The sequence below is a fragment of the Balaenoptera ricei genome, chromosome 15, assembly GCF_028023285.1.
Source record: "Balaenoptera ricei isolate mBalRic1 chromosome 15, mBalRic1.hap2, whole genome shotgun sequence".
Taxonomy (NCBI): domain Eukaryota; kingdom Metazoa; phylum Chordata; class Mammalia; order Artiodactyla; family Balaenopteridae; genus Balaenoptera; species Balaenoptera ricei.
The window spans coordinates 33,608,486-33,627,021 of NC_082653.1; the positions used below are offsets into that span (position 1 = coordinate 33,608,486).

At 44.5% G+C, this 18,536-nt stretch overlaps 2 pseudogenes; one reads left to right on the forward strand and one right to left on the reverse strand.

Moving 5' to 3' along the window:
• Positions 1–547: 547 nt before the first annotated feature.
• LOC132349843 (mitochondrial nicotinamide adenine dinucleotide transporter SLC25A51-like) lies at positions 548–17,491 on the reverse strand (annotated as a pseudogene).
• On the forward strand, positions 1,414–2,391 carry LOC132349087 (PDZ and LIM domain protein 1-like; annotated as a pseudogene).
• Positions 17,492–18,536: the final 1,045 nt, after the last annotated feature.

Genomic DNA, 18,536 nt, shown 5'->3' on the forward strand with positions numbered 1-18,536 from the left:
TAAGAGCATTTTTATTAAGCGTCCTGGAGATCATCTAACTCTCTCAGGGATGTAACTTTGTTGACTTATTAATAATTAATTTTATAATGAAGTTCTATAATTTAGGACAGGTAGAGATGAACTTGTAGGAAAATGATAAGTTGTGATGATTTTTGTATTTGGTAAAAATGATAACCCTGAAGGTTGCAGCTTTATTGTCCTTTGGTACAATAATATTTTGTATTCTATTCAGCAATTGTTCCTCTATATAAATCCCAGTTTCTCATATCGTCATGAAATTAGTTTTTGTCACTCTTCTGTTTCCTTAATTAAGCAGTTAAATAAAACTTTGACATATGCTCATCATCTATTTGTATGAGAATAGTTTTTATTCCCCTACTGAAGCCTTTTATTCTGAATTTGTTTGTGCTTAAGGAAAGCAGCTATGCCTGTAATTCATGTGCCCCGGTCTTATGACACCAACTTGTATTTGGCTAATTAGGAACGAAGCAAAACTGCATTCTTCTTAGGTTTATTCAGTTGATAAATGTCATTTAACTGATTTCTTTTATATAATCTTTAACAAGAACTCGTAAGTCACATTAATTATGCCCCAAGAGATGAGGGACCTGTGGTAATTCAGGTGGGCACTTCTGAAAAGACTTGTCAGTTTTCTGTCCTGTTCTAGTCAGACTTTTTGGAAAACCTTGGGGAAAGACTGAAGTTTCCCACCAATCTGAGACTACATGTGAGTTTTTACAGCATTAACTGGGAAAACAAGATTCCCAACATGGCACCCAATAGACCTCCACAGACAAAGTCATGACCAAAAGAGCCCTGTGAGTCATAGTAGTAAGCAGATACTCCTTTTTTTTTTTTAAAGACCAATAACAAAGACCATTTATTACGGTATGTTTATGGTAATTGCACGGAGATATTAATTTCAAGAAGTTTCCAGTTCAAAGAACTCAGACCCTCACCCAATATAACAAATTCATACAGTATTTAGTGTACAAAAGCTCCTTTTGGTTAAGAGACAATACTAGGAAACTCATTAATGACACCAAAAGTGCCTGTCTCAGAAGAAGTTTGCCAAATCCATTTCTTCACTCTCTCATTGGTAAGAAAGTCCCCTCTGATACTCAGCACAAGATGAGAGTGTTTCTACACCAGATGTTGAAGCCTAGATTCAGAGTCCAAGCTGACAGCGGCCACTGGTCCTCAGGGCTTCAAATTCTGCTCCTGCTGCAGCATAGCCTCTTCTTGGGCTGGCTGGGTTACTGCTGCTGCCATTAGCTTTAAAACTCTGCACTGCTGATTGCCATTCTTCAGCATTCAAAACCTCCTAGCAGGACAGATGCCGGGGAGCACAGTGTATCACTCTGCGTCATGCCCCATCTGTCCCCTCATGTTGCCACCCACCATCGCCGTGTCATGACCACCCTGCAAATAGTCCTCCAGGGCCAGGGACCCTGGAGCTTCCGCCTTGTGGGGGGCAAGGATTTCAAACAGCCTCTCACTAGTTCCTGGGTCACTCCCAGAAGCAAGGCTGCTATAGCTAATTCTGTGTGTAATCACAGCCATTGATGGGGAAAATACCAGCAATATGATGCACTTGGAAGTTCAGAACAAAATCAAGGGCTGCACAGACAACATGACTCTCATAGTAGCCAGATCTGAAAGAAAATCTGATCTCCTCTGGTGACAGAGGAAGGGAAACATCACCCACACAAGATGAATTTAGTCTCTGAACCCCAAGAGGTCCTACACATAGGAAGCACCCACCACAAAAGTGCCATGCCCTTTACCGCCTCACCTGCCTCCAGCTCTGCCCCCAGGGTCATCACAAGCCAGTACAACAACCCAGCTGACCTCTACTCCTCTGAAAACATCTCCAACTTCAACAACGCCTTGGAGTCAAAGAAGGCAGCCAGCGGGCAGGAGACGAATGGTAGAGCCTTAGACCATTCTCAGCTTCCAAGCGGACTCGTCATTGACAAACATTCTGAAGTCTTCTTCAGGAGAAACAGGAGTTAAATGAGCCTCTGAAACAGTCCTCTTCATTCCTGGTTTTGCAGGAAATCCTGGAGTCTGAGGAGAAAGGGGATCCCAACAAGCCATCAGGATTCAGAAGTGTTAAGGCTCCAGTCACCAAAGTGGCTGCATGGATTGGAAATGCTCAGAAGTTGCTCATGTGTGATAAAAGTGGCATTGGCATTGCTGGCATGTTTTGTGAAGCTGCGGGACCGTCCCCACCACCCTGAGTGTTATGTGTGCACGGACTGTGGCACCAGCCTGAAACAGAAAGGTCATTTCTTTGTGGAGGGTCAGATCTACTGTGAAAAGCATGCCCGGGAGTGGGTCACTCCACCCGAGGGCTCCGATGACATGATCACTGTGTTCCCCAAGTGAGCTGGCAGCTCTGCACCCAACACTGTTCTCCAACGAGCCCCTTCTGCATCTTGTCCTCTAAAAGTTCTGGCCTCTCTTTTCTTGAAAGTTGTCAATTACTTTGGTTTTATCCCTGCTCATTAAACGTCACGTGCCCCTTTGCTAGCTGACTCATGCTGGCTGCATGATGCCCGCTTTTATAATCAGCAGAGAATGGTTTTGTTCGTTGTCCCCTTGCCAGCGTCACTGTGTCTTCTCTTCACCTCCATTCATCTCTGCTGCAAATGAACATCAGCCAAATTTGAACCAAACTGAATTTAATGTCTGACAATGATTTCATTTTTACTCAATAAATTAATAGACTTCAAAAACAAACAAAAAAACGCCCCAACCCGCCGCCCCCCCCCCCAAAAAAAAACCTCCTAGCAGGCCAATGTGCCTGTCCCATACTCAGCTGTTGGTGATCACACGCTGGCAGCCCTTCAACTAGTCTGCAGCACCGGTGGGGGGAGTTGGAGGGATGCTGCTCCCGCCTCCAGTACCCTGCAGTGGGTCTGCCATCCAGTTCTCTGAGCTGCTCACTCCCAGCGGTGAGCCCGGGCGGGGAAAGGGGTCCCGGCCTTCAAGGCCTTCAGGGTCCCGAGACGGTGGCAGCCCTGCTGGACAGACACACGCGGTCCTTCAACCTCAGCCACGCGGCCCCAAGACTCGGACACCCGGCCACGATGCCTGCCCGGAGGCCTGTGTGGACGCAGCCGTCGACCTCCCGCCCAACCCCCCACCCCAGCTTCACTTCCCGAGAACATCGTTCAGAGATTAGAAAGGCTCTGTCTGGTTCCCTCTCGTCACCGGCCGAGAGGCCTAGAAGGAAATACCACCCACCTCCATGATACCTACAGTGGAGACAGATGCTCCTTAATGGGACCTCGAAGGCCAAAAAAAAAGAAAGAAAAGACATTGCTGAATCTGTTACAGAAAAGAATGGGCACCAAACCTCGATAAATACTAATTCCATGGCATTTCAGTGCCTTGAAAGCCTGGTAAGTGTTTGTAAATTTGTCGTGATGCTTGTGGTCTTGAAGCGATGTTTGAACTCTTTCCAATGGAGTGAAAATTCCTTCTGTTGACCCTGCAAGTACTGCTGCTGGGCTCAGGGTTGCAAACTCCGGGGAACTGATAGGCTTACAGGGAAGGCAAGATAAATCCTCATAGAGACAAAACTTAAGTGCCAACATAGCTGTCTTCTGCATTAATGGGAGAAGGATTCTAGGATACAAGTTTCGAAATCCATCCCTCCTCAACTGAAATACTGCATCCCAGGTTTTGATTCCATACAGCTGTCGCTGGAAAGAGGACTTTCCGAATGGGAAATGTGGCTGCTACATTGCTGAAAGCTCACAGCAGCCACACAAGTGATGCTTCATTTCGCCAACATTTGCAATATGAGGTGATATATCTCGTTTTGAAGACGTTAGGATTGGAGGCCTCTTTTCATAAGCTTCTGAATTTGTGTTGCTTAAGATCTTTCTTCTTCAAGATGGATTTTTTTTTAACCCATTACCACAGGCGCCGGACTCCACACCTGATGGCCGCCCACTCACAAGTGGGGGAGCCCAGGAGCCCTCAACCCAGCACTGGCGCCAAGAATTACAGTTTTTTGTTGTTTGTTTTGTTTTTTTGGCCGTGCTGCCTGGCTCGTGGGATCTTAGTTTCCCAAACGGGGATCGAACCCGGACCCCAGCTGTGAAAGCGCAGAGTCCTAACCACTGGATCACAAGGGAATTCCCAAGAATGATGTTTTTAACAACTTGAGAATGTCACTTTGCAGTACCTGTGTCTGACACTGCCACCTGGTATACTCCATTTGAGAGACTGTCAGTGCTTGTTATTGGGTCCTAGTGGACACTGAAAAGCTAAAAAAGTAACAGCAGGTGGTACTACACCCTGACATCCCTATCCTGAGATGGGTCAGAAATAAGAACACCAACAAAGTGGGTATTGCCAAACAAGCCTCCATTACTAATGGAAATGGTATATCCAGGAAATTAAACCAGGCATTAATGACATCTTACAGGTACATGAAAAAGTGCCCACTCATTGGCCAAACATGGCTATCTCAGATGCAGGGTCTGTGCCAGCCACTCCGGCTTCTTCCAGGCTTTGTTACACCCAGTTTCCTGAGGCTACCTGGGCCTGGTTCACAGACAGACTGGCTAATTAAAGGATGATGGGGTATACCCAAATAAAACTGCTTAAAACTGTGCAAGGTAAAGGGAACTCTGCTCAGTGGGGGGAACTGCAGACTGTGATGCTTGCCTGGAAACAACCCCCCCCACCCCCTGCCCAAGTGCACCTTATTATATTTTCACTGACTCTGAGGCAACTGAGGCAATCACCGTGGTGGGACAACTGGCTAAAAAAGTTTCATTTTCTATGGGGACAAACCTTATGGCAGCACATTGCACAAGACCCAAACCCCCTGTTTGTGACCCATGTGGATGCCAAAGAGAAAGGATCCTTCAATGATGAACATCATTGGAATACACAAGCTTGTCAAACCTGTACTGCCAGGTAGCAGGTGCCCTTAAAGGATGGAACGGGCCCCTCTGAAAGGAGAAACTGACCAAGATAACTGACAAAGTAGGCTCAGCTCCCAGTGGAGCATACTCTTCATAAAGACACTTTGGGGTCTAAATGTAGCAATTCCTAGAAATAGTACTGCCTATTTAAACAGAATGTTGGTCATGTTAGGGGATGGAGGAGACCTAGACTACTTGTAAGATTCCCACACTGCATAATTAACCCTTCTTGCTGTACCTCCCATGCTTACCTCTTGGGAAACTGGGCTACTGGAGTTTCAGAGTAGCAAAAAAGAACTGGGGGTGGGTGACTCTAATCTGGTGTTTCTTTTGCCGTCTGGCTATATTTGTTGAATTGAGGCAATTATGCCTATGATAATGATCAGGAATATGAGGTTGTCATATTCCACCACAACTCCTAAGGTCGTCCTGCTGCGACCACACATCAGGGGGTGAGAGAAATTTTCAAGAATAGTACAAAGTATATATACTGCTGAGCCACATCTGGATGAGTCTGAGTTTATGGTGTGGGTAAGACACGGGAAGGATTCTTCAAACATGATGGAGTGACAGCTGCAGGAACTGGTCATTCTGATTATCTGGCTGTGGAAGGACCCTGGCTGATGGGAAGAAAACACTTTAGAGCCTGGGATGTCAGGGGTAAAGGGAGGTACCTAATCTCACTCTGAGCTATTTGTCTGTAGGGAATTTGGCCAATTTAACCCAGACTGCCACCGCCACCCTCCAATATGCTGGCCAGCATTGAATCTTCATCAGAAACCTCCCAATAGCCACTGATACCAGAAAGGAATAGCCTCCACTTGAAACAACAGAAAAAAATTGACTTTGTGGACACTGATATTATTGTTAGACATTTTTGTACATTTCTCTTTGACTACTGATTCTTCTAAATTCTATAGCATAAGTGCACTGATAGAGGCTTAGACCGAATCTGTTTCATGTCTTGGGCAACACTGGACAAGAGGGTCTATGCTAGTATGACTCTCCATCTGGGCCAAGTCAGTTAACTATGTCATAAACCTAGGTGCAGCATGAGGTGTTGGCAACCACACACACACACCACAGTAACTGGCCAGCAGAAAGTCCAGGACAATGTGATTGTCCATTATCAGTTACTTAGAGCATGTGATAGGATGGCTTTTGCTACCAAGAATTCTTGGTTGAATATGTAAAAGGCCAAAGGGTGTGGACATGTAGGGGAATGGCTCCACCTGGGCACCCTGGCAACCTTGCATATATCAACATAAGCCTCACAGGCAAAGGTTTGAATCACAGGTAATCTGACTTTTGGCAGAACACCTTGTGACCCCCACCCTGGAACACAAGAGGATGCAATGTCTGTGAGAGCTGCTCTGGGCCATTTCCTACTCACTTCCCTATGTTCCCTGAAGGCTGCCACTGCCTCTTGTGTTCTGAGGAGGTATGAGGCTTCCTGTCCCATCCACCACCACCCCTCAGAATAGAGTTGCAGAATATAAAACTGCTTAGCTGCAGTCTAGAATTGGCTCCTCAGCAGTGGGTATACCCCAGCCTGTGCCTTGCCTTTTTTGGTGTGTAAACTTGACAAATGAAAGACCCTGCAACTTCCCCTCCCTACTAAGAAGTAAAACAGAAAACCAGAAGAAAAACAGCATCACTCAGGGAACTCTATGGATTAATGCCACAGTCCAAGACTTGAAAGAAGCAGGGATGGTGATATCTATCATATTTAAATTCACCAGTTTGGCCTGTGCAGAACTCAAATGAATTTTGGAGATTGACTGTGGGTTATTATTAACTGAGGCAGGGACTCTAATTATGATTGCAAGCTCAGATTTAAAAATTTTACTGGAGGGACTTCCCTGGTGGTCCAGTGGTTAAGACTCTGTGCTCCCAATGCAGGGGGCCCGGGTTTGATCCCTGGTCGGGGAACTAGATCCTGCATGCATGCCGCAACTAAGAGTTCACATGCCGCAACTAAAAAGACCCACATGCTGCAACTAAAGATCCCACATGCCACAAGGAAGATCCTGCATGCCGCAACTAAGACCTGGCACAGCCAAATAAATAAGTAAATATTTTTTTAAAAATAAAAAATAAAAAAATTAAAATGTTCCTGGAGCAAATCAACATGGCCCCTGGAACTTTGTACATAGCTGCTGACCCAGCTAATGCCTTTTTCTTCATATCAACTTGCAAGGATGACCAGAAAGTTGCCTTTACCTATCAGTGGTCACCGCATACCTTCACAGCACCATGAGGCCAGGTCTATTCTTTTCTCTGCCATAATATAGTCTACAGAGATATTGACTTGACATTCCACAAAACATAACACTGGTTCACTATATTAAAATTATGCTTTTTGGATTTAATGAGCAGGAAGAAGAACTTTAGATGCCTTTATTAAGACATAGGTGAACCACATTAATGGGAGATACAGCCAATGAAAATCCAGGGAGTTGTCACCTGAGTGTAGTTTCCAGGGTTTCAGTAGTCTGTGGCAAAAGACCAGGTTCCACACCTTGTACCACCTACCATGAACGAAGGTACATAACTCTTGGTAGACCTTTTTGGAATTGAGAGGCAACATATATCACAGGTGAGTATACTGTCTTGACTCATCTACAGAGTTGCTCAAGAGAAGGCCAGTTTCAAGTTAAACCAGAGAAAGATGAGGCTCTGTGATAAGTCCAGGCTGTAGTACAAGCTGCTCTACAACCTGGTGCTTATGCTCCAGCAGGTCCAATGATACTCAAAGTGTGGCAAATACAGTTGATGTATAGAGCTTCTCACAAACATGAACAGGAGAACGACAGCTTGATTTCTGGGGGTTTTTAGAAAATATCCACTTCTGGAGATAACTATTCTCTTTCTGAGAGTAGCTTCTGGTTTACTACTGGGCCTTGGTAGATACTGAACTCCTAACTCCAGAACATGAGGTAGTCCTGTGGCCTGAGCTTCCCATCATGAACACACTTGGCCATAAGTTTGAGCATGTGCAGAAGCAATTTGTCATCAAATGTAAATGGTATGTAAGAGATCAGATTTGAGTAAGTTGGGAAAACCTAAGTAGGTTGCATGAGCAGGGGGCTCAGACTCCTTTGACATGAATTCCTGTTGCATTGTCTGCTCTCTTTCGATCCATGCCTATGACCTCATGAAATGTTCCTGATGACCAACTGACTGAGGAAAACACTTGAAACTGGTTTACATCTGGGTCTGCACAATTAGCTGGTAATACAGAAAAGTGGCCAGCTATTAGCACTGCAGGGGTGACCCTAAAGTACAAAGGATTTTCCTTCCTTGCCTGTAATGCTTCTGCCAGCAACAGCATCTGTGGACTCACAGGATGCCTTATGCACTTTCATGGTAATTCACCCACTGTTGTATTGAATCAAGGAGCTCATTTCACAGCAAAGAATGTTCAGCAATGGACTCATGCCCATGACATTAACTGCTCTTACCATGCACCCCATCACCTGGAAGTGGCTGGCCTAATTGAAAGGTGGAAGGGCTTAGATTCAGTGTGGCATCTGTTGGGAGAGGTTTGGCTGTGTTTAACAGTTTAAACAGTATATACTTTGTGTCAGAGACAATTATATGGTGTTGTCTCCTCCCATGGCCGGAATACATTGCTCTGTGAGTGAGGAATAGAATTGGGTGTGTCTCCTGTGACAATTACATCTAGTAACCCATTTGCAGAATTTTTGCATTTTGTCCCAGCGAATTAGAGTTATGATAGTTCAGAGGGTTAGTCCTCAAGGAATTAATATCAGAGGACATAGCAATTATGAGACTTCTATCTGAATGTTTTACACTCTTTATTCCATTGAACCAACAAAAAGAGATTACTGTCCAGTGTGATTGATCCTGATTTCCAAGGGGTAAGGGAGGTTGCTGCTACCCAGTGGGGGCAATGAGGGCTATGTTAGGAACCCAGGGGATTCTTGGAGTGCCTCTTTGTGCTTCCATGCCCAATTGTAAAGATTAATGGAAAACTACTACAACTAAAAGGTGGCAGGATTGAGGACTCAGACCCTTTGGGAATATAGTTTTGAATCACTCCACTTGATACAGAACTGAGACTAATTGAGGTTCTGAGTGAGGGCAGGGGAAATACAGAATAAGTAGTGAAAGAAAGAAGCTACAGATTTTAATCAGGGCCCCCTGACAAATTACAGGAACAAGTATGACAATAGCTTTGCCTATTTTTTTCTTTGCTTGTAATATGTATGTGTTGATAGTACATATTCACCATTTTGATCTTTTCTCTCCTACCACTGTTTTACATATATACAAATTATTAGAATTTAATTTTTTTCTTTTTTTAATTTTTAATTTAAAAAATGTTTTATTTTATATTGGAGTATAGCTGATTAACAACGTTGTGTTAGATTCAGGTATAGAGCAGAGTGATTCAGTTATACATATACATGTATCGATTCTTTTTCAAATTCCTTTCTCATTTAGGTTATTACAGAGAATTGAGCAGAGTTCCCTGTGCTATACAGTAGGCCCTGGTTGGTTATCTATTTTAAATATAGCAGTGTGTACATGTCAATCCCAAACTCCCAGTCTATCCCTCCCCCCCCTAACCTTTCCCCCCCTGGTAACCATAAATTCGTTCTCTAAGTCTGTGAGTCTGTTTCTGTTTTATAAACAAGTTCATTTGTATCATTGTTTTTAAGATTCTGCATATAAGCAATATCATATATTTGTATTTCTCTTAGTATGATAATCTCCAGGTCCATCCATGTTGCTGCAAATGGCATTATTTCATTCTTTTTTATGGGTGAGTAATATTCCATTGTATATACATACCACATCTTCTTTATCGATTGATCTATCGACAGACATTTAGGTTGCTTCCATGTCTTGGATATTGTAAACAGCACTGTAATGAACATTGGGATGCATGTCTTTTCAAACTGTGTTTTTCTCCAGATTTATGCTCAGGAGTGGGATTACTGGATCATACAGTAGCTCTATTTTTAGCTTCTTAAGGAACCTCCATACTGTTCTCCATAGTGGCTGAACCAATGCACATTTCCACCAGAAGAGTAGGAGGGTTCCCTTTTCTCCACATCCTTTCCAGCATTTATTGTTTGTAGACCTTTTGATGATGGCCTTTCTGATTGGTGTGAGGTGATATCTCATTGTAATTTTGATTTTCGTTTCTCTAATAATTAGTGATGTTGAGCATCTTTTCATGTGCCTGTTGGCCATCAGTATGTCTTCTTTGGACAAATGTCTGTTTCAGTCTTCTGCTCATTTTTTGGTCGGGTTGTTTGTTTGTTTTTTTGATATTGAGACACATGAGCTGTTTGTAAATATTGAAGATTAATCCCTTGTCGGTCGCATGGTTTGCAAATATTTTCTCCCATTCTTTGGGTTGTCTTTTAGTTTTGTTTATGGTTTCCTTTGCTGTGCAAAAGCTTTTGAGTTTAATTAGGTCCCATTTGTTTTTATTTCCATTATGCTAGGAGACGGATCAAAAAAAATATTGCTGCAATTATGTTAAAGAGAGTTCTGCCTATACTTTTCTCTAAGAGTTTTATAGTATCCAGTCTTACATTTACGTCTTTAATCTATTTTGAGTTTATTTTTGTTCATGGTGTTAAAGAATGTTCTAATTTAATTTTTTTACATGTAGCTGTCCAGTTTTCCCAGCACCATTTATTGAAGAGACTGTCTTTTCTCCATTGTATAGTCTTACATCCTTTGTCGTAGATTCATTGACCATAGGTGCATGGGTTTGTTTCTGGGCTTTCTATCCTGTTCCATTAATCTATATTTCTGTTTTTGTGCCAGTATCATACTGTTTTGTTGACTGCACCTTTGTAGTATAGTCTGAAGTCAGGGAGTCTGACTCCTCCAGCTCTGTTTTTTCTTTCTCAAAATTGCTTTGGCTTGGAATTTAATTTTATAATTTAGTTTTCAGGTAACAGAATATTCAGTGGAACCATGATGAATTCTGAAGAATAATTAATATAGTCAGCAATGTATATAATGACTGTTGGAACTGTGCATTTCCTTATTTTGGAGAGAGGGTGAAAATGTCTTCAGATATACAGAAGAAAGCTGTATTTTGTTTGGTGGAAATACACAGTTACATTGTTTTATGTAAGTTCTAACATGTGTTGAAGGGTGCATAAGGACACTCAGCAGCCAAAAGTGTGGGCAGTTGTCCCTTTCCTTTCTCCTTGTAGGTGAATTTACATTCTAAGGGGCAGAGTCTGCTTTAGACTTAATCTCTCATAGCAAATTTTGAGAAATATGTTCACCATGTTGACTCAGAAAATATTCAAGTCATACACAAGCAAACGTGGGATTCAGGAGTATAATATTCTATCTGCTGTCTTGGGAGTGTGGAGGTTGGGTAGGTGGGAAGAACACAAGAGACAGGAAAGAGCAGAGAAGGGAGGTCGAGTCAGAAGAAGCAGAGTCACCAACCATGATGTTCTTTGTAGAAGTGGGAGTTTTGAGCATTGTGATTGGAAGAGTCACTGTGGCTGTGCTGAGCAAGGAGAGAGTTGAAAAGGGAATGGCTGCAGAGATGAAGGGGACCAAGAAAGAAGGGCATTGGCTACACAATACCTCTCCCTGGAACGCTCTTCTTCCCACCCCCCTTAAAAATCTCATTCCTCCAAAGCTCACGTCTCTCCCAGGAAGGCTGCACTGATTTCAGTGGTCTGTGCCAGCCCTCTTCTCGGGACTCCCTACCTGCGTGCTCACTCCTCTCCCCCACTGTGGTCACACTCTGTCTCTGATTAGAGTCAATTATTGTTTCCTTCTCTGGCTCATCCAATGAACCACGAACTCCTAAAGGAAAGGAACAGAGTCTTACTTTTGCCTTTTATCTTCAATATCTGCCACATAGGAAGACACACACAGAAGACAGGTCAATTTATACATGTTTGGTTTGTGAATGATTTCAGAGGTGCAGAGTGGGCATTTGATTGTACCTTTGCAGAGTGGTTCTTGGGGATTCCCTAGGTGGGCCCCAGTGATGGAAGTGAAGCTCTCCAGGTAGAAGAAGCCCATAAACCTGCCATCCTGCCAACTGAGGAGCTGTGGTGCAATCTTGGAAGCTGTTATGGGGGCTAGGAGATGTGGTCATGCTTTTGAGGGCTCTCTCCCAAACTGTGGCAAACTGTCTGCTAGAATTTGCAAAGAGTATGATCTTTGTGGGGCTCTCATAGACTAAATTTAAGGAACATGTGTACTCTGAGCCCCATCTTCAAAATGACGCTGTTATGAGACCATTCCTTTTTGCTCTGATAGGGTGCATTTCTCACCTGCACTGTGGTCCAGGACATTCAAGGAACCATCTCCACCAGCTTTCTCTCATTTTGAAGCAGGCCTGATGACCCCAGTCAGGCATGGACATGCAGGGACAGATCACCAGGAAAGTCAAAGGGGAGCCTGGAGGCAGGGTTTTTTTTAAGGAAACCTAAGAGCAGGACCCAAACAAGGAGAGAAGCTGGAGGTGGGTGGGCCACAAGTGGAAATGGGGAGAGGATGTGGGATGGCTGGGCCATCCTCAATGCAGCCCCTGCATCGGGCTCCTCTCGGCAGGTCTCATTACCATGGTACAGCCAGCCCCACCCTGCCACTGACCCGCAGTGAGAGACGCCAGTGATCTGCTTCTGCCGGGCTCAGAAGTGTCAGTGGGCACCTGCCCTGAGCCCTACTGAGGAGAGAGAGAGGAGAGGAAGTCGGAGTTCTTGTTAGAGGAAGTGTGAAGGGGTCAAAGAGGTCGGGAGCACCATCTTTCTGAGCCTGTCTCCCTGTTGGGCTCAGGTTCTAGCAACCAACCTCTGATTTATCACCCCCCTCCGTTTTCTTAGCCAATCCCTGCTCCAATGGGCAAGGAGTGTGTCACAATGGGACCCTCATGACATCCCTGCAGCCCATCCCCCCATTCCTAACTGTGAAATGCTCCTAGTCACTGCCCCAGAGGGACCCAACCACTCACAATCCTTTCTTCTAGCTCTTGCCTAGCTCTCACCCTATCCCACCTCCATCTGTCCAGTGTCCGGATATGTCAAGTGAGCTGGAGAAAAACGATTGGAGCTCAAAAATGGTGACATTCTCACTTCACACCATCATGTTGAAGCCCACAAGCCCTTGAACCCGGAGCTCTCAGAGAGTCAGGACACCACCTGGACCAGCTGCTTCCAGGATGACGGACAGCTGAAGAACCCAGCACTAGGGCTGCCCAGAAACACTGGGGGTGGGGTGGAAAATTTACCCTGCCCCCTCTCTTCTGATCTTGCCCCTTGAGCATCTGGCTGACAGTTTTCCTTTCTTTTCTTTTCTTTCTTTCTTTCTTTCTTTCTTTCTTTCTTTCTTTCTTTCTTTCTTTCTTTCTTCTTTCTCTTTCTCTCCTTCTCACCTCCTCTCTTTCTTGTTTGTTGAACTATAGTTATTTCACAATGTTATAGAAGTCTCAGGTGTACAACATAGTGACTTACAATTTTTAAAGATTATACTCCATTTATAGGTATTGTAAAATATTGGTTATATTCCCTGTGTTGTACAATATATCCTTGTAGCTTATTTTATACATAATAGTTTATACCTCTTAATCCCCTACTCCTATGTTACCCCTCCTCCCTTTCTTCTCCCCACTGATAACCATTAGTTTGTTCTCTATATATCTGAGTCTGTTTCTTTTTTGTTATATTCACTAGTTTGTTTTATTTTTTAGATTCCACATATAAATGATATCATACAATATTTGTCTTTCTCTGTCTGACTTTGAAATAAACATAATGCCCTCTAAGTCCACTCTTGTTGCTGCAAATGGGAAAATTTCATTCTTTTTTATGACTGAGTAGTATTCCTTTGTGTGTGTGTGTGTGTGTGTGTGTGTGTGTGTGTGTGTATATATATATATATATATATATATATATATATATATATATATATATATATATCCCATCTCCTTTATCCATTCATCTGTTGATGGATACTTAGGTTGCTTTTATATCTTGGCAATTGTAAATACTGCTGTTATGAACATTGGGGTGCATGTATCTTTTCAAATTAGTGTTTTCAGTTTTTTAAGGATATATATACCCAGGAGTGCAATTGCCAGATCTGTGGTAGTTCTACTTTTAGTTTTTGGAGAAACCTCCATACTGTTTTCCATAGTGGCTGCACCAATTTACATTCCCACCAAAAGTGTACAAGGGTTCCCTTTTCTCCACATCCTCCCCAATGTTTGTTTTTTGTGTTCTTTTTGATCATAGCCATTCTGACAGGTGTGAGGTGATATCCCACTGTGGTTTTAATTTGCATTTCTCTGATGATTAGTGATGTTGAACATCTTTTCATGTGCCTGTTGGCCATATGTATGTCTTCTTTGGAAAAATGTCTATTCACGTCTTCTGACCATTTTTAATTGGGTGTTTGCTTTTTTGATGTTGAGTTGTATGAACTATTTATATATTTTGGATATTAACCCCTTAACAGTCATATCATTTGCAAATATTTTTTTCCCATTCAGTAGGTTGTCTTTTGTTTTGTCGATGGTTTCCTTTGCTGTGTAAAAGATTTTGTTTAATTATGTCCCATTTGTTTATTTTTGCTTTTGTTTCCCTTGCCTTAGGAGGCAGATCCAAGAAAATATTGCTACGATTTATTGCAAACAGTGTTCTGCCTATGTTTTCCTCTAGGGGTTTTATTGTCCCATCTTACATTTAGATCTTCAATCCATTTCGAGTTTATATTTGTATATGGTGTTAGAGAATGTTCTAATTTCATTCTTTTACATTTAGCTGTCCAGTTTTTCCAGTGCCACTTGAAGAAACTATCTTTTCTCCATTATATATTCTTGCCTCCTTTGTCATAGATTAACTGACAATAAATTGGGCTTATCAGAGCTATCTATTCTGTTCCATTGATCTATGTGTCTGTTTTTGTGCCAGTACCATACTATTTTGATTACTGTAGCTTTGTAGTAGAGTTTGAAGTCGGGGAGTGTGATACCTCCAGCTCTGTTCTTCTTAAGATTGTTTTGGCTATTCAAGGTCTTTTGTGTTTCCATACAAATTTTAAAATTATTTGTTCTAGTTCTGTGAAAAATGCTATCAGTATTTTGATAGAAAATTCACTGAATCTGTAGATTGCTTTTGGTAGTATTGTCCTGCCATTTTAAAACGCCTTCCAAAGCTGAATGCCTGGGGTTTCCATAGTGATGGAAAACAAGCCTCCATTGCCTGGTCCACCCCTGCCAAGACGCTGGTCACCCCAAATCTTATTTTGTCATCAAGAGTGATAGTCCAGACGTGCAGCGGTTATGTGCAGGGAGGTGGAGAAGTGCAGCCCTAATGTGGGGGCCTGGCCTTGGGAAGGGGAGATGTGACTCTGTGGTTGGTGACTCTCAACCAGAACACTGGGCAACACTGATTGAAAGAACAGGGGGTTGGGTGTCTCTGTTCTCCAGCTCCTGTGAGAAACAGATGCCAAGAACAGACTAAACTTGCAAGGATTTTGATTAGAGGATACAACTGTATGAAAAGAAAATGATATGGGATCTGCAAAAGACTAGGAGAGCTGTCAAACCACGATGAGAGTCTCATCCCCAACATTCACAGAAAGGAAGACAGTGGGAGTGCCCCAGCCACCGGGTCAGTTAAAGGAAAGTTCGGTAGAGCTTTTGGGAGTCTTTGAAACAAAGCCAGTCAACAAAGAATTCTCCTGGCAGGGAGTCGGATTTGGGATCCCCTCACACTCTGTAAGAGAGCTGGCCTGGTGGCGTGGCTTGGTGCAAATCCCCGGGTGGATTCAGAGCGCAGTCAATTCTACTCCAGCAGTGGGAGGTGGGCCACAGGGTCTCAGGTATGGAAACTGGAAACTGCAGAAGAAAGTGAGGCTGAGAGAGCCCAGAGGTTCCTAGGCGTCCAGAGTCCAAAGCTAAGACCAGCCAAGGGAACACCCACTGCAGTTCTGGGAAGTTCCAGTTCTAGGAAGAACTAGAAGACCTTGCTGGTGGGATAGTCTTAAAAGGAAGCAGGCAAGTGGGGCCTGAGCTGAGTGATAGTCAAGAAAGAGGTTCTTTTCTATTTAATTTTTAAAAAATCAGTTATACATTTACTTGGAACCAGCGAACGATGTGTCAGATATCTAAGGGGCTTTGTTTCAGAAAATAGCAACTCTGTACCTCTTTCCTCATTTCCAGCCCCCTCAGAAGCCATTTTCTCCTCTGTGAGCTGAGCCACAGAAGTTTTCTCCTACACTGTCTACCTGGAAGGTGGGGGAAAAGCGCTGGCTACCCCTTATTCTGTGAACCCTTAGGTCCATGAATGATTGCTGCATTGGTTATTTGTTGCAACAATTTATTGACCACAGTCGGACACTTAACCCAGTTGTCTGTGTGTATACCTTTTCATAGTGGATTAAGTGAGACTAATTTTCACTTCTAGTGCTGATTTTCTTTTTTTAAATTAATTAATTAATTAATTAATTTATGGCTGCGTTGGATCTTCGTTGCTGCGAGCGGGCTTTCTCTAGTTGCAGCGAACAGGGTCTACTCTTCGTTGTGGTACACAAGCTTCTCATTGCGGTGACTTCTCTTGTTGTGGAGCATGGGCTCTAGGCGTGGGCTTCAGTAGTTGTGGCTTTCAGGCTCTAGAGCACAGGCTCAGCACTTGTGGCGCATAACTACTTAGTTGTGGGCTCCTGCTCAGGCAGGAGTCACCTGGGTCCAGCGTCTGGGACACCCCTCTCTGATGGTCCCTCTTGGAGTCTGACCACTTGATGCATGCAACACCATCGAGCACCAGCCGGAGCAGAATCAGCAAGAATAAGGTCAGTCTGAGGCATGCCTGCTGACTGTTACATTTGCAAATCCTTCCGTTTTCTGAGCATTAGGTTTTTCAGACATATGAGGATTCTAAAAAATAATACAACCAGCAGGTGAACAAAAGTTTTATTTTGTTTCCATGACTCTGGTCCCCTAAGGGTCAGGAAAGCAGTGACCATATTCCCGTTTTCTAAACTGCAGGGCCCAGGCCCAGGTGGGTGGTGGGGATGCTTGCATCCTATGGCCACCTGGGATGGCAGAAATCAGGTATTTCATGTGGGAAAATTGGCCCCTAGATGGCAGGAGTGGCCTTTCAGCAGATGTGGAGTTGCACCTCTGTCCCAGTCTATACAGATCTGAGAGGTGCTGGGGGAGGGCACTGGTCCCCTGTCCTCATCCCAGGGGAACACGTCAGCCACTCCAGTGGCCTCCTTCTGCTCTTGGGCTACAGGGAGGAGAGCAGGGGTGTGCCTGATTGTGGCCGTGTCTCGGTGTGTCTGCTATCGGCGTGCACGTGTCTGTGGTTTGTGGGCACAGGCTCAGCGAACCACCTCTTAGCTGAGTGCCCAGCTGATTCTTCTCATCAGCTCAGGAAACCATCCTTGTGGGCCCTTTAAGTTCTGTGGCCCTGGACTGTGCCTACCATGCCCACTGTCCAAGGGGGCCGCCAGTCTGCCTGTGGCTGTGCTCCCTCCACTCACCCTCTGCCCCAAGACGTTCCACACGGCATCTTTCCGCCCAGAGGACAGAGGCCAGTAGCTCTATGTCCAGGGATGGCTCCCACATCACCGCTGAGTGACATGCGTCTGCCCTGCTCACAGATGCTCTGTGCCTGCTTCCTTCCTTTACATCATCTGCTGACATGCGTGGGGTGCTTCCCAGGGCCCGGGAGTGCTCTAAGCCTGTTCCATTGACTAACTCCAGATCCTCATCTCACTCCCACGCAGAAACACTGTCATCTCTCCCGCTTTACAGATGAGGAAATGGAAGCACAGAGAAGGGATATGAATGCCCCAGGCCCGGGGGTCTCTAATGGGGGAGCTGGTATTGGAACCCAGCAGTCTAACCCAGAGCTGGTTCCCTTCCCCTCTGTGTGGACCATGGAAGCCATTCCAAGAGCCGGGCCAGCTCATCGGGCCCTGTCTTTACTTCACATCAGTTGGGTGGCTGGGATGAGGGGACAAAGGCATCTAGGATGCAGATCTTGGCCCCAATGTCACCTTCATCTCCTTCCCGCATTTTCAGACTTAATTCTTAACCTAGAGATTCTGCAACCTGGCCTCTCTGGTCACTGGAGTTCCTGGAGTTGGAAAAACCAACTGGGTCTGTTTTTCTTTCAGTTGAAAGAAACGACCAAAGTGACAGTGTTTTCTATATTATGTGTCTTTCTCTGGCAAAAACAAACCAGAACCGGGTGTCTGGCTGACAGCCAGGAGAGGAGCAGGAAGCAGCCCTGGGTGACCTGCCTGAGGGTCCACCCATCGTCTTACCAGACTCCCGGGGGCTGCAGTGACGTGGTGTCTCGAGCTCTCAGGGAAGAGGCGGTGTCCTCCTGGGCACCACACACCAGCCCTGGGGCCCCGAGGGTGTCCCTGCCCCGGGGCAGCCCCTACAGGAGGATGAGGCTTGGCTGCTCAGAACGGGACTGTCCTGAATGCATGTGATCCCCCGAGGGAGGGGCTGTTCCTGGCATTTAAATATGAGGAAACAGAAGCACAAAGAGGTGACATCACTTGCACAGGTTGGCCTTGTGGTCATGACAGAACTCAGATGCA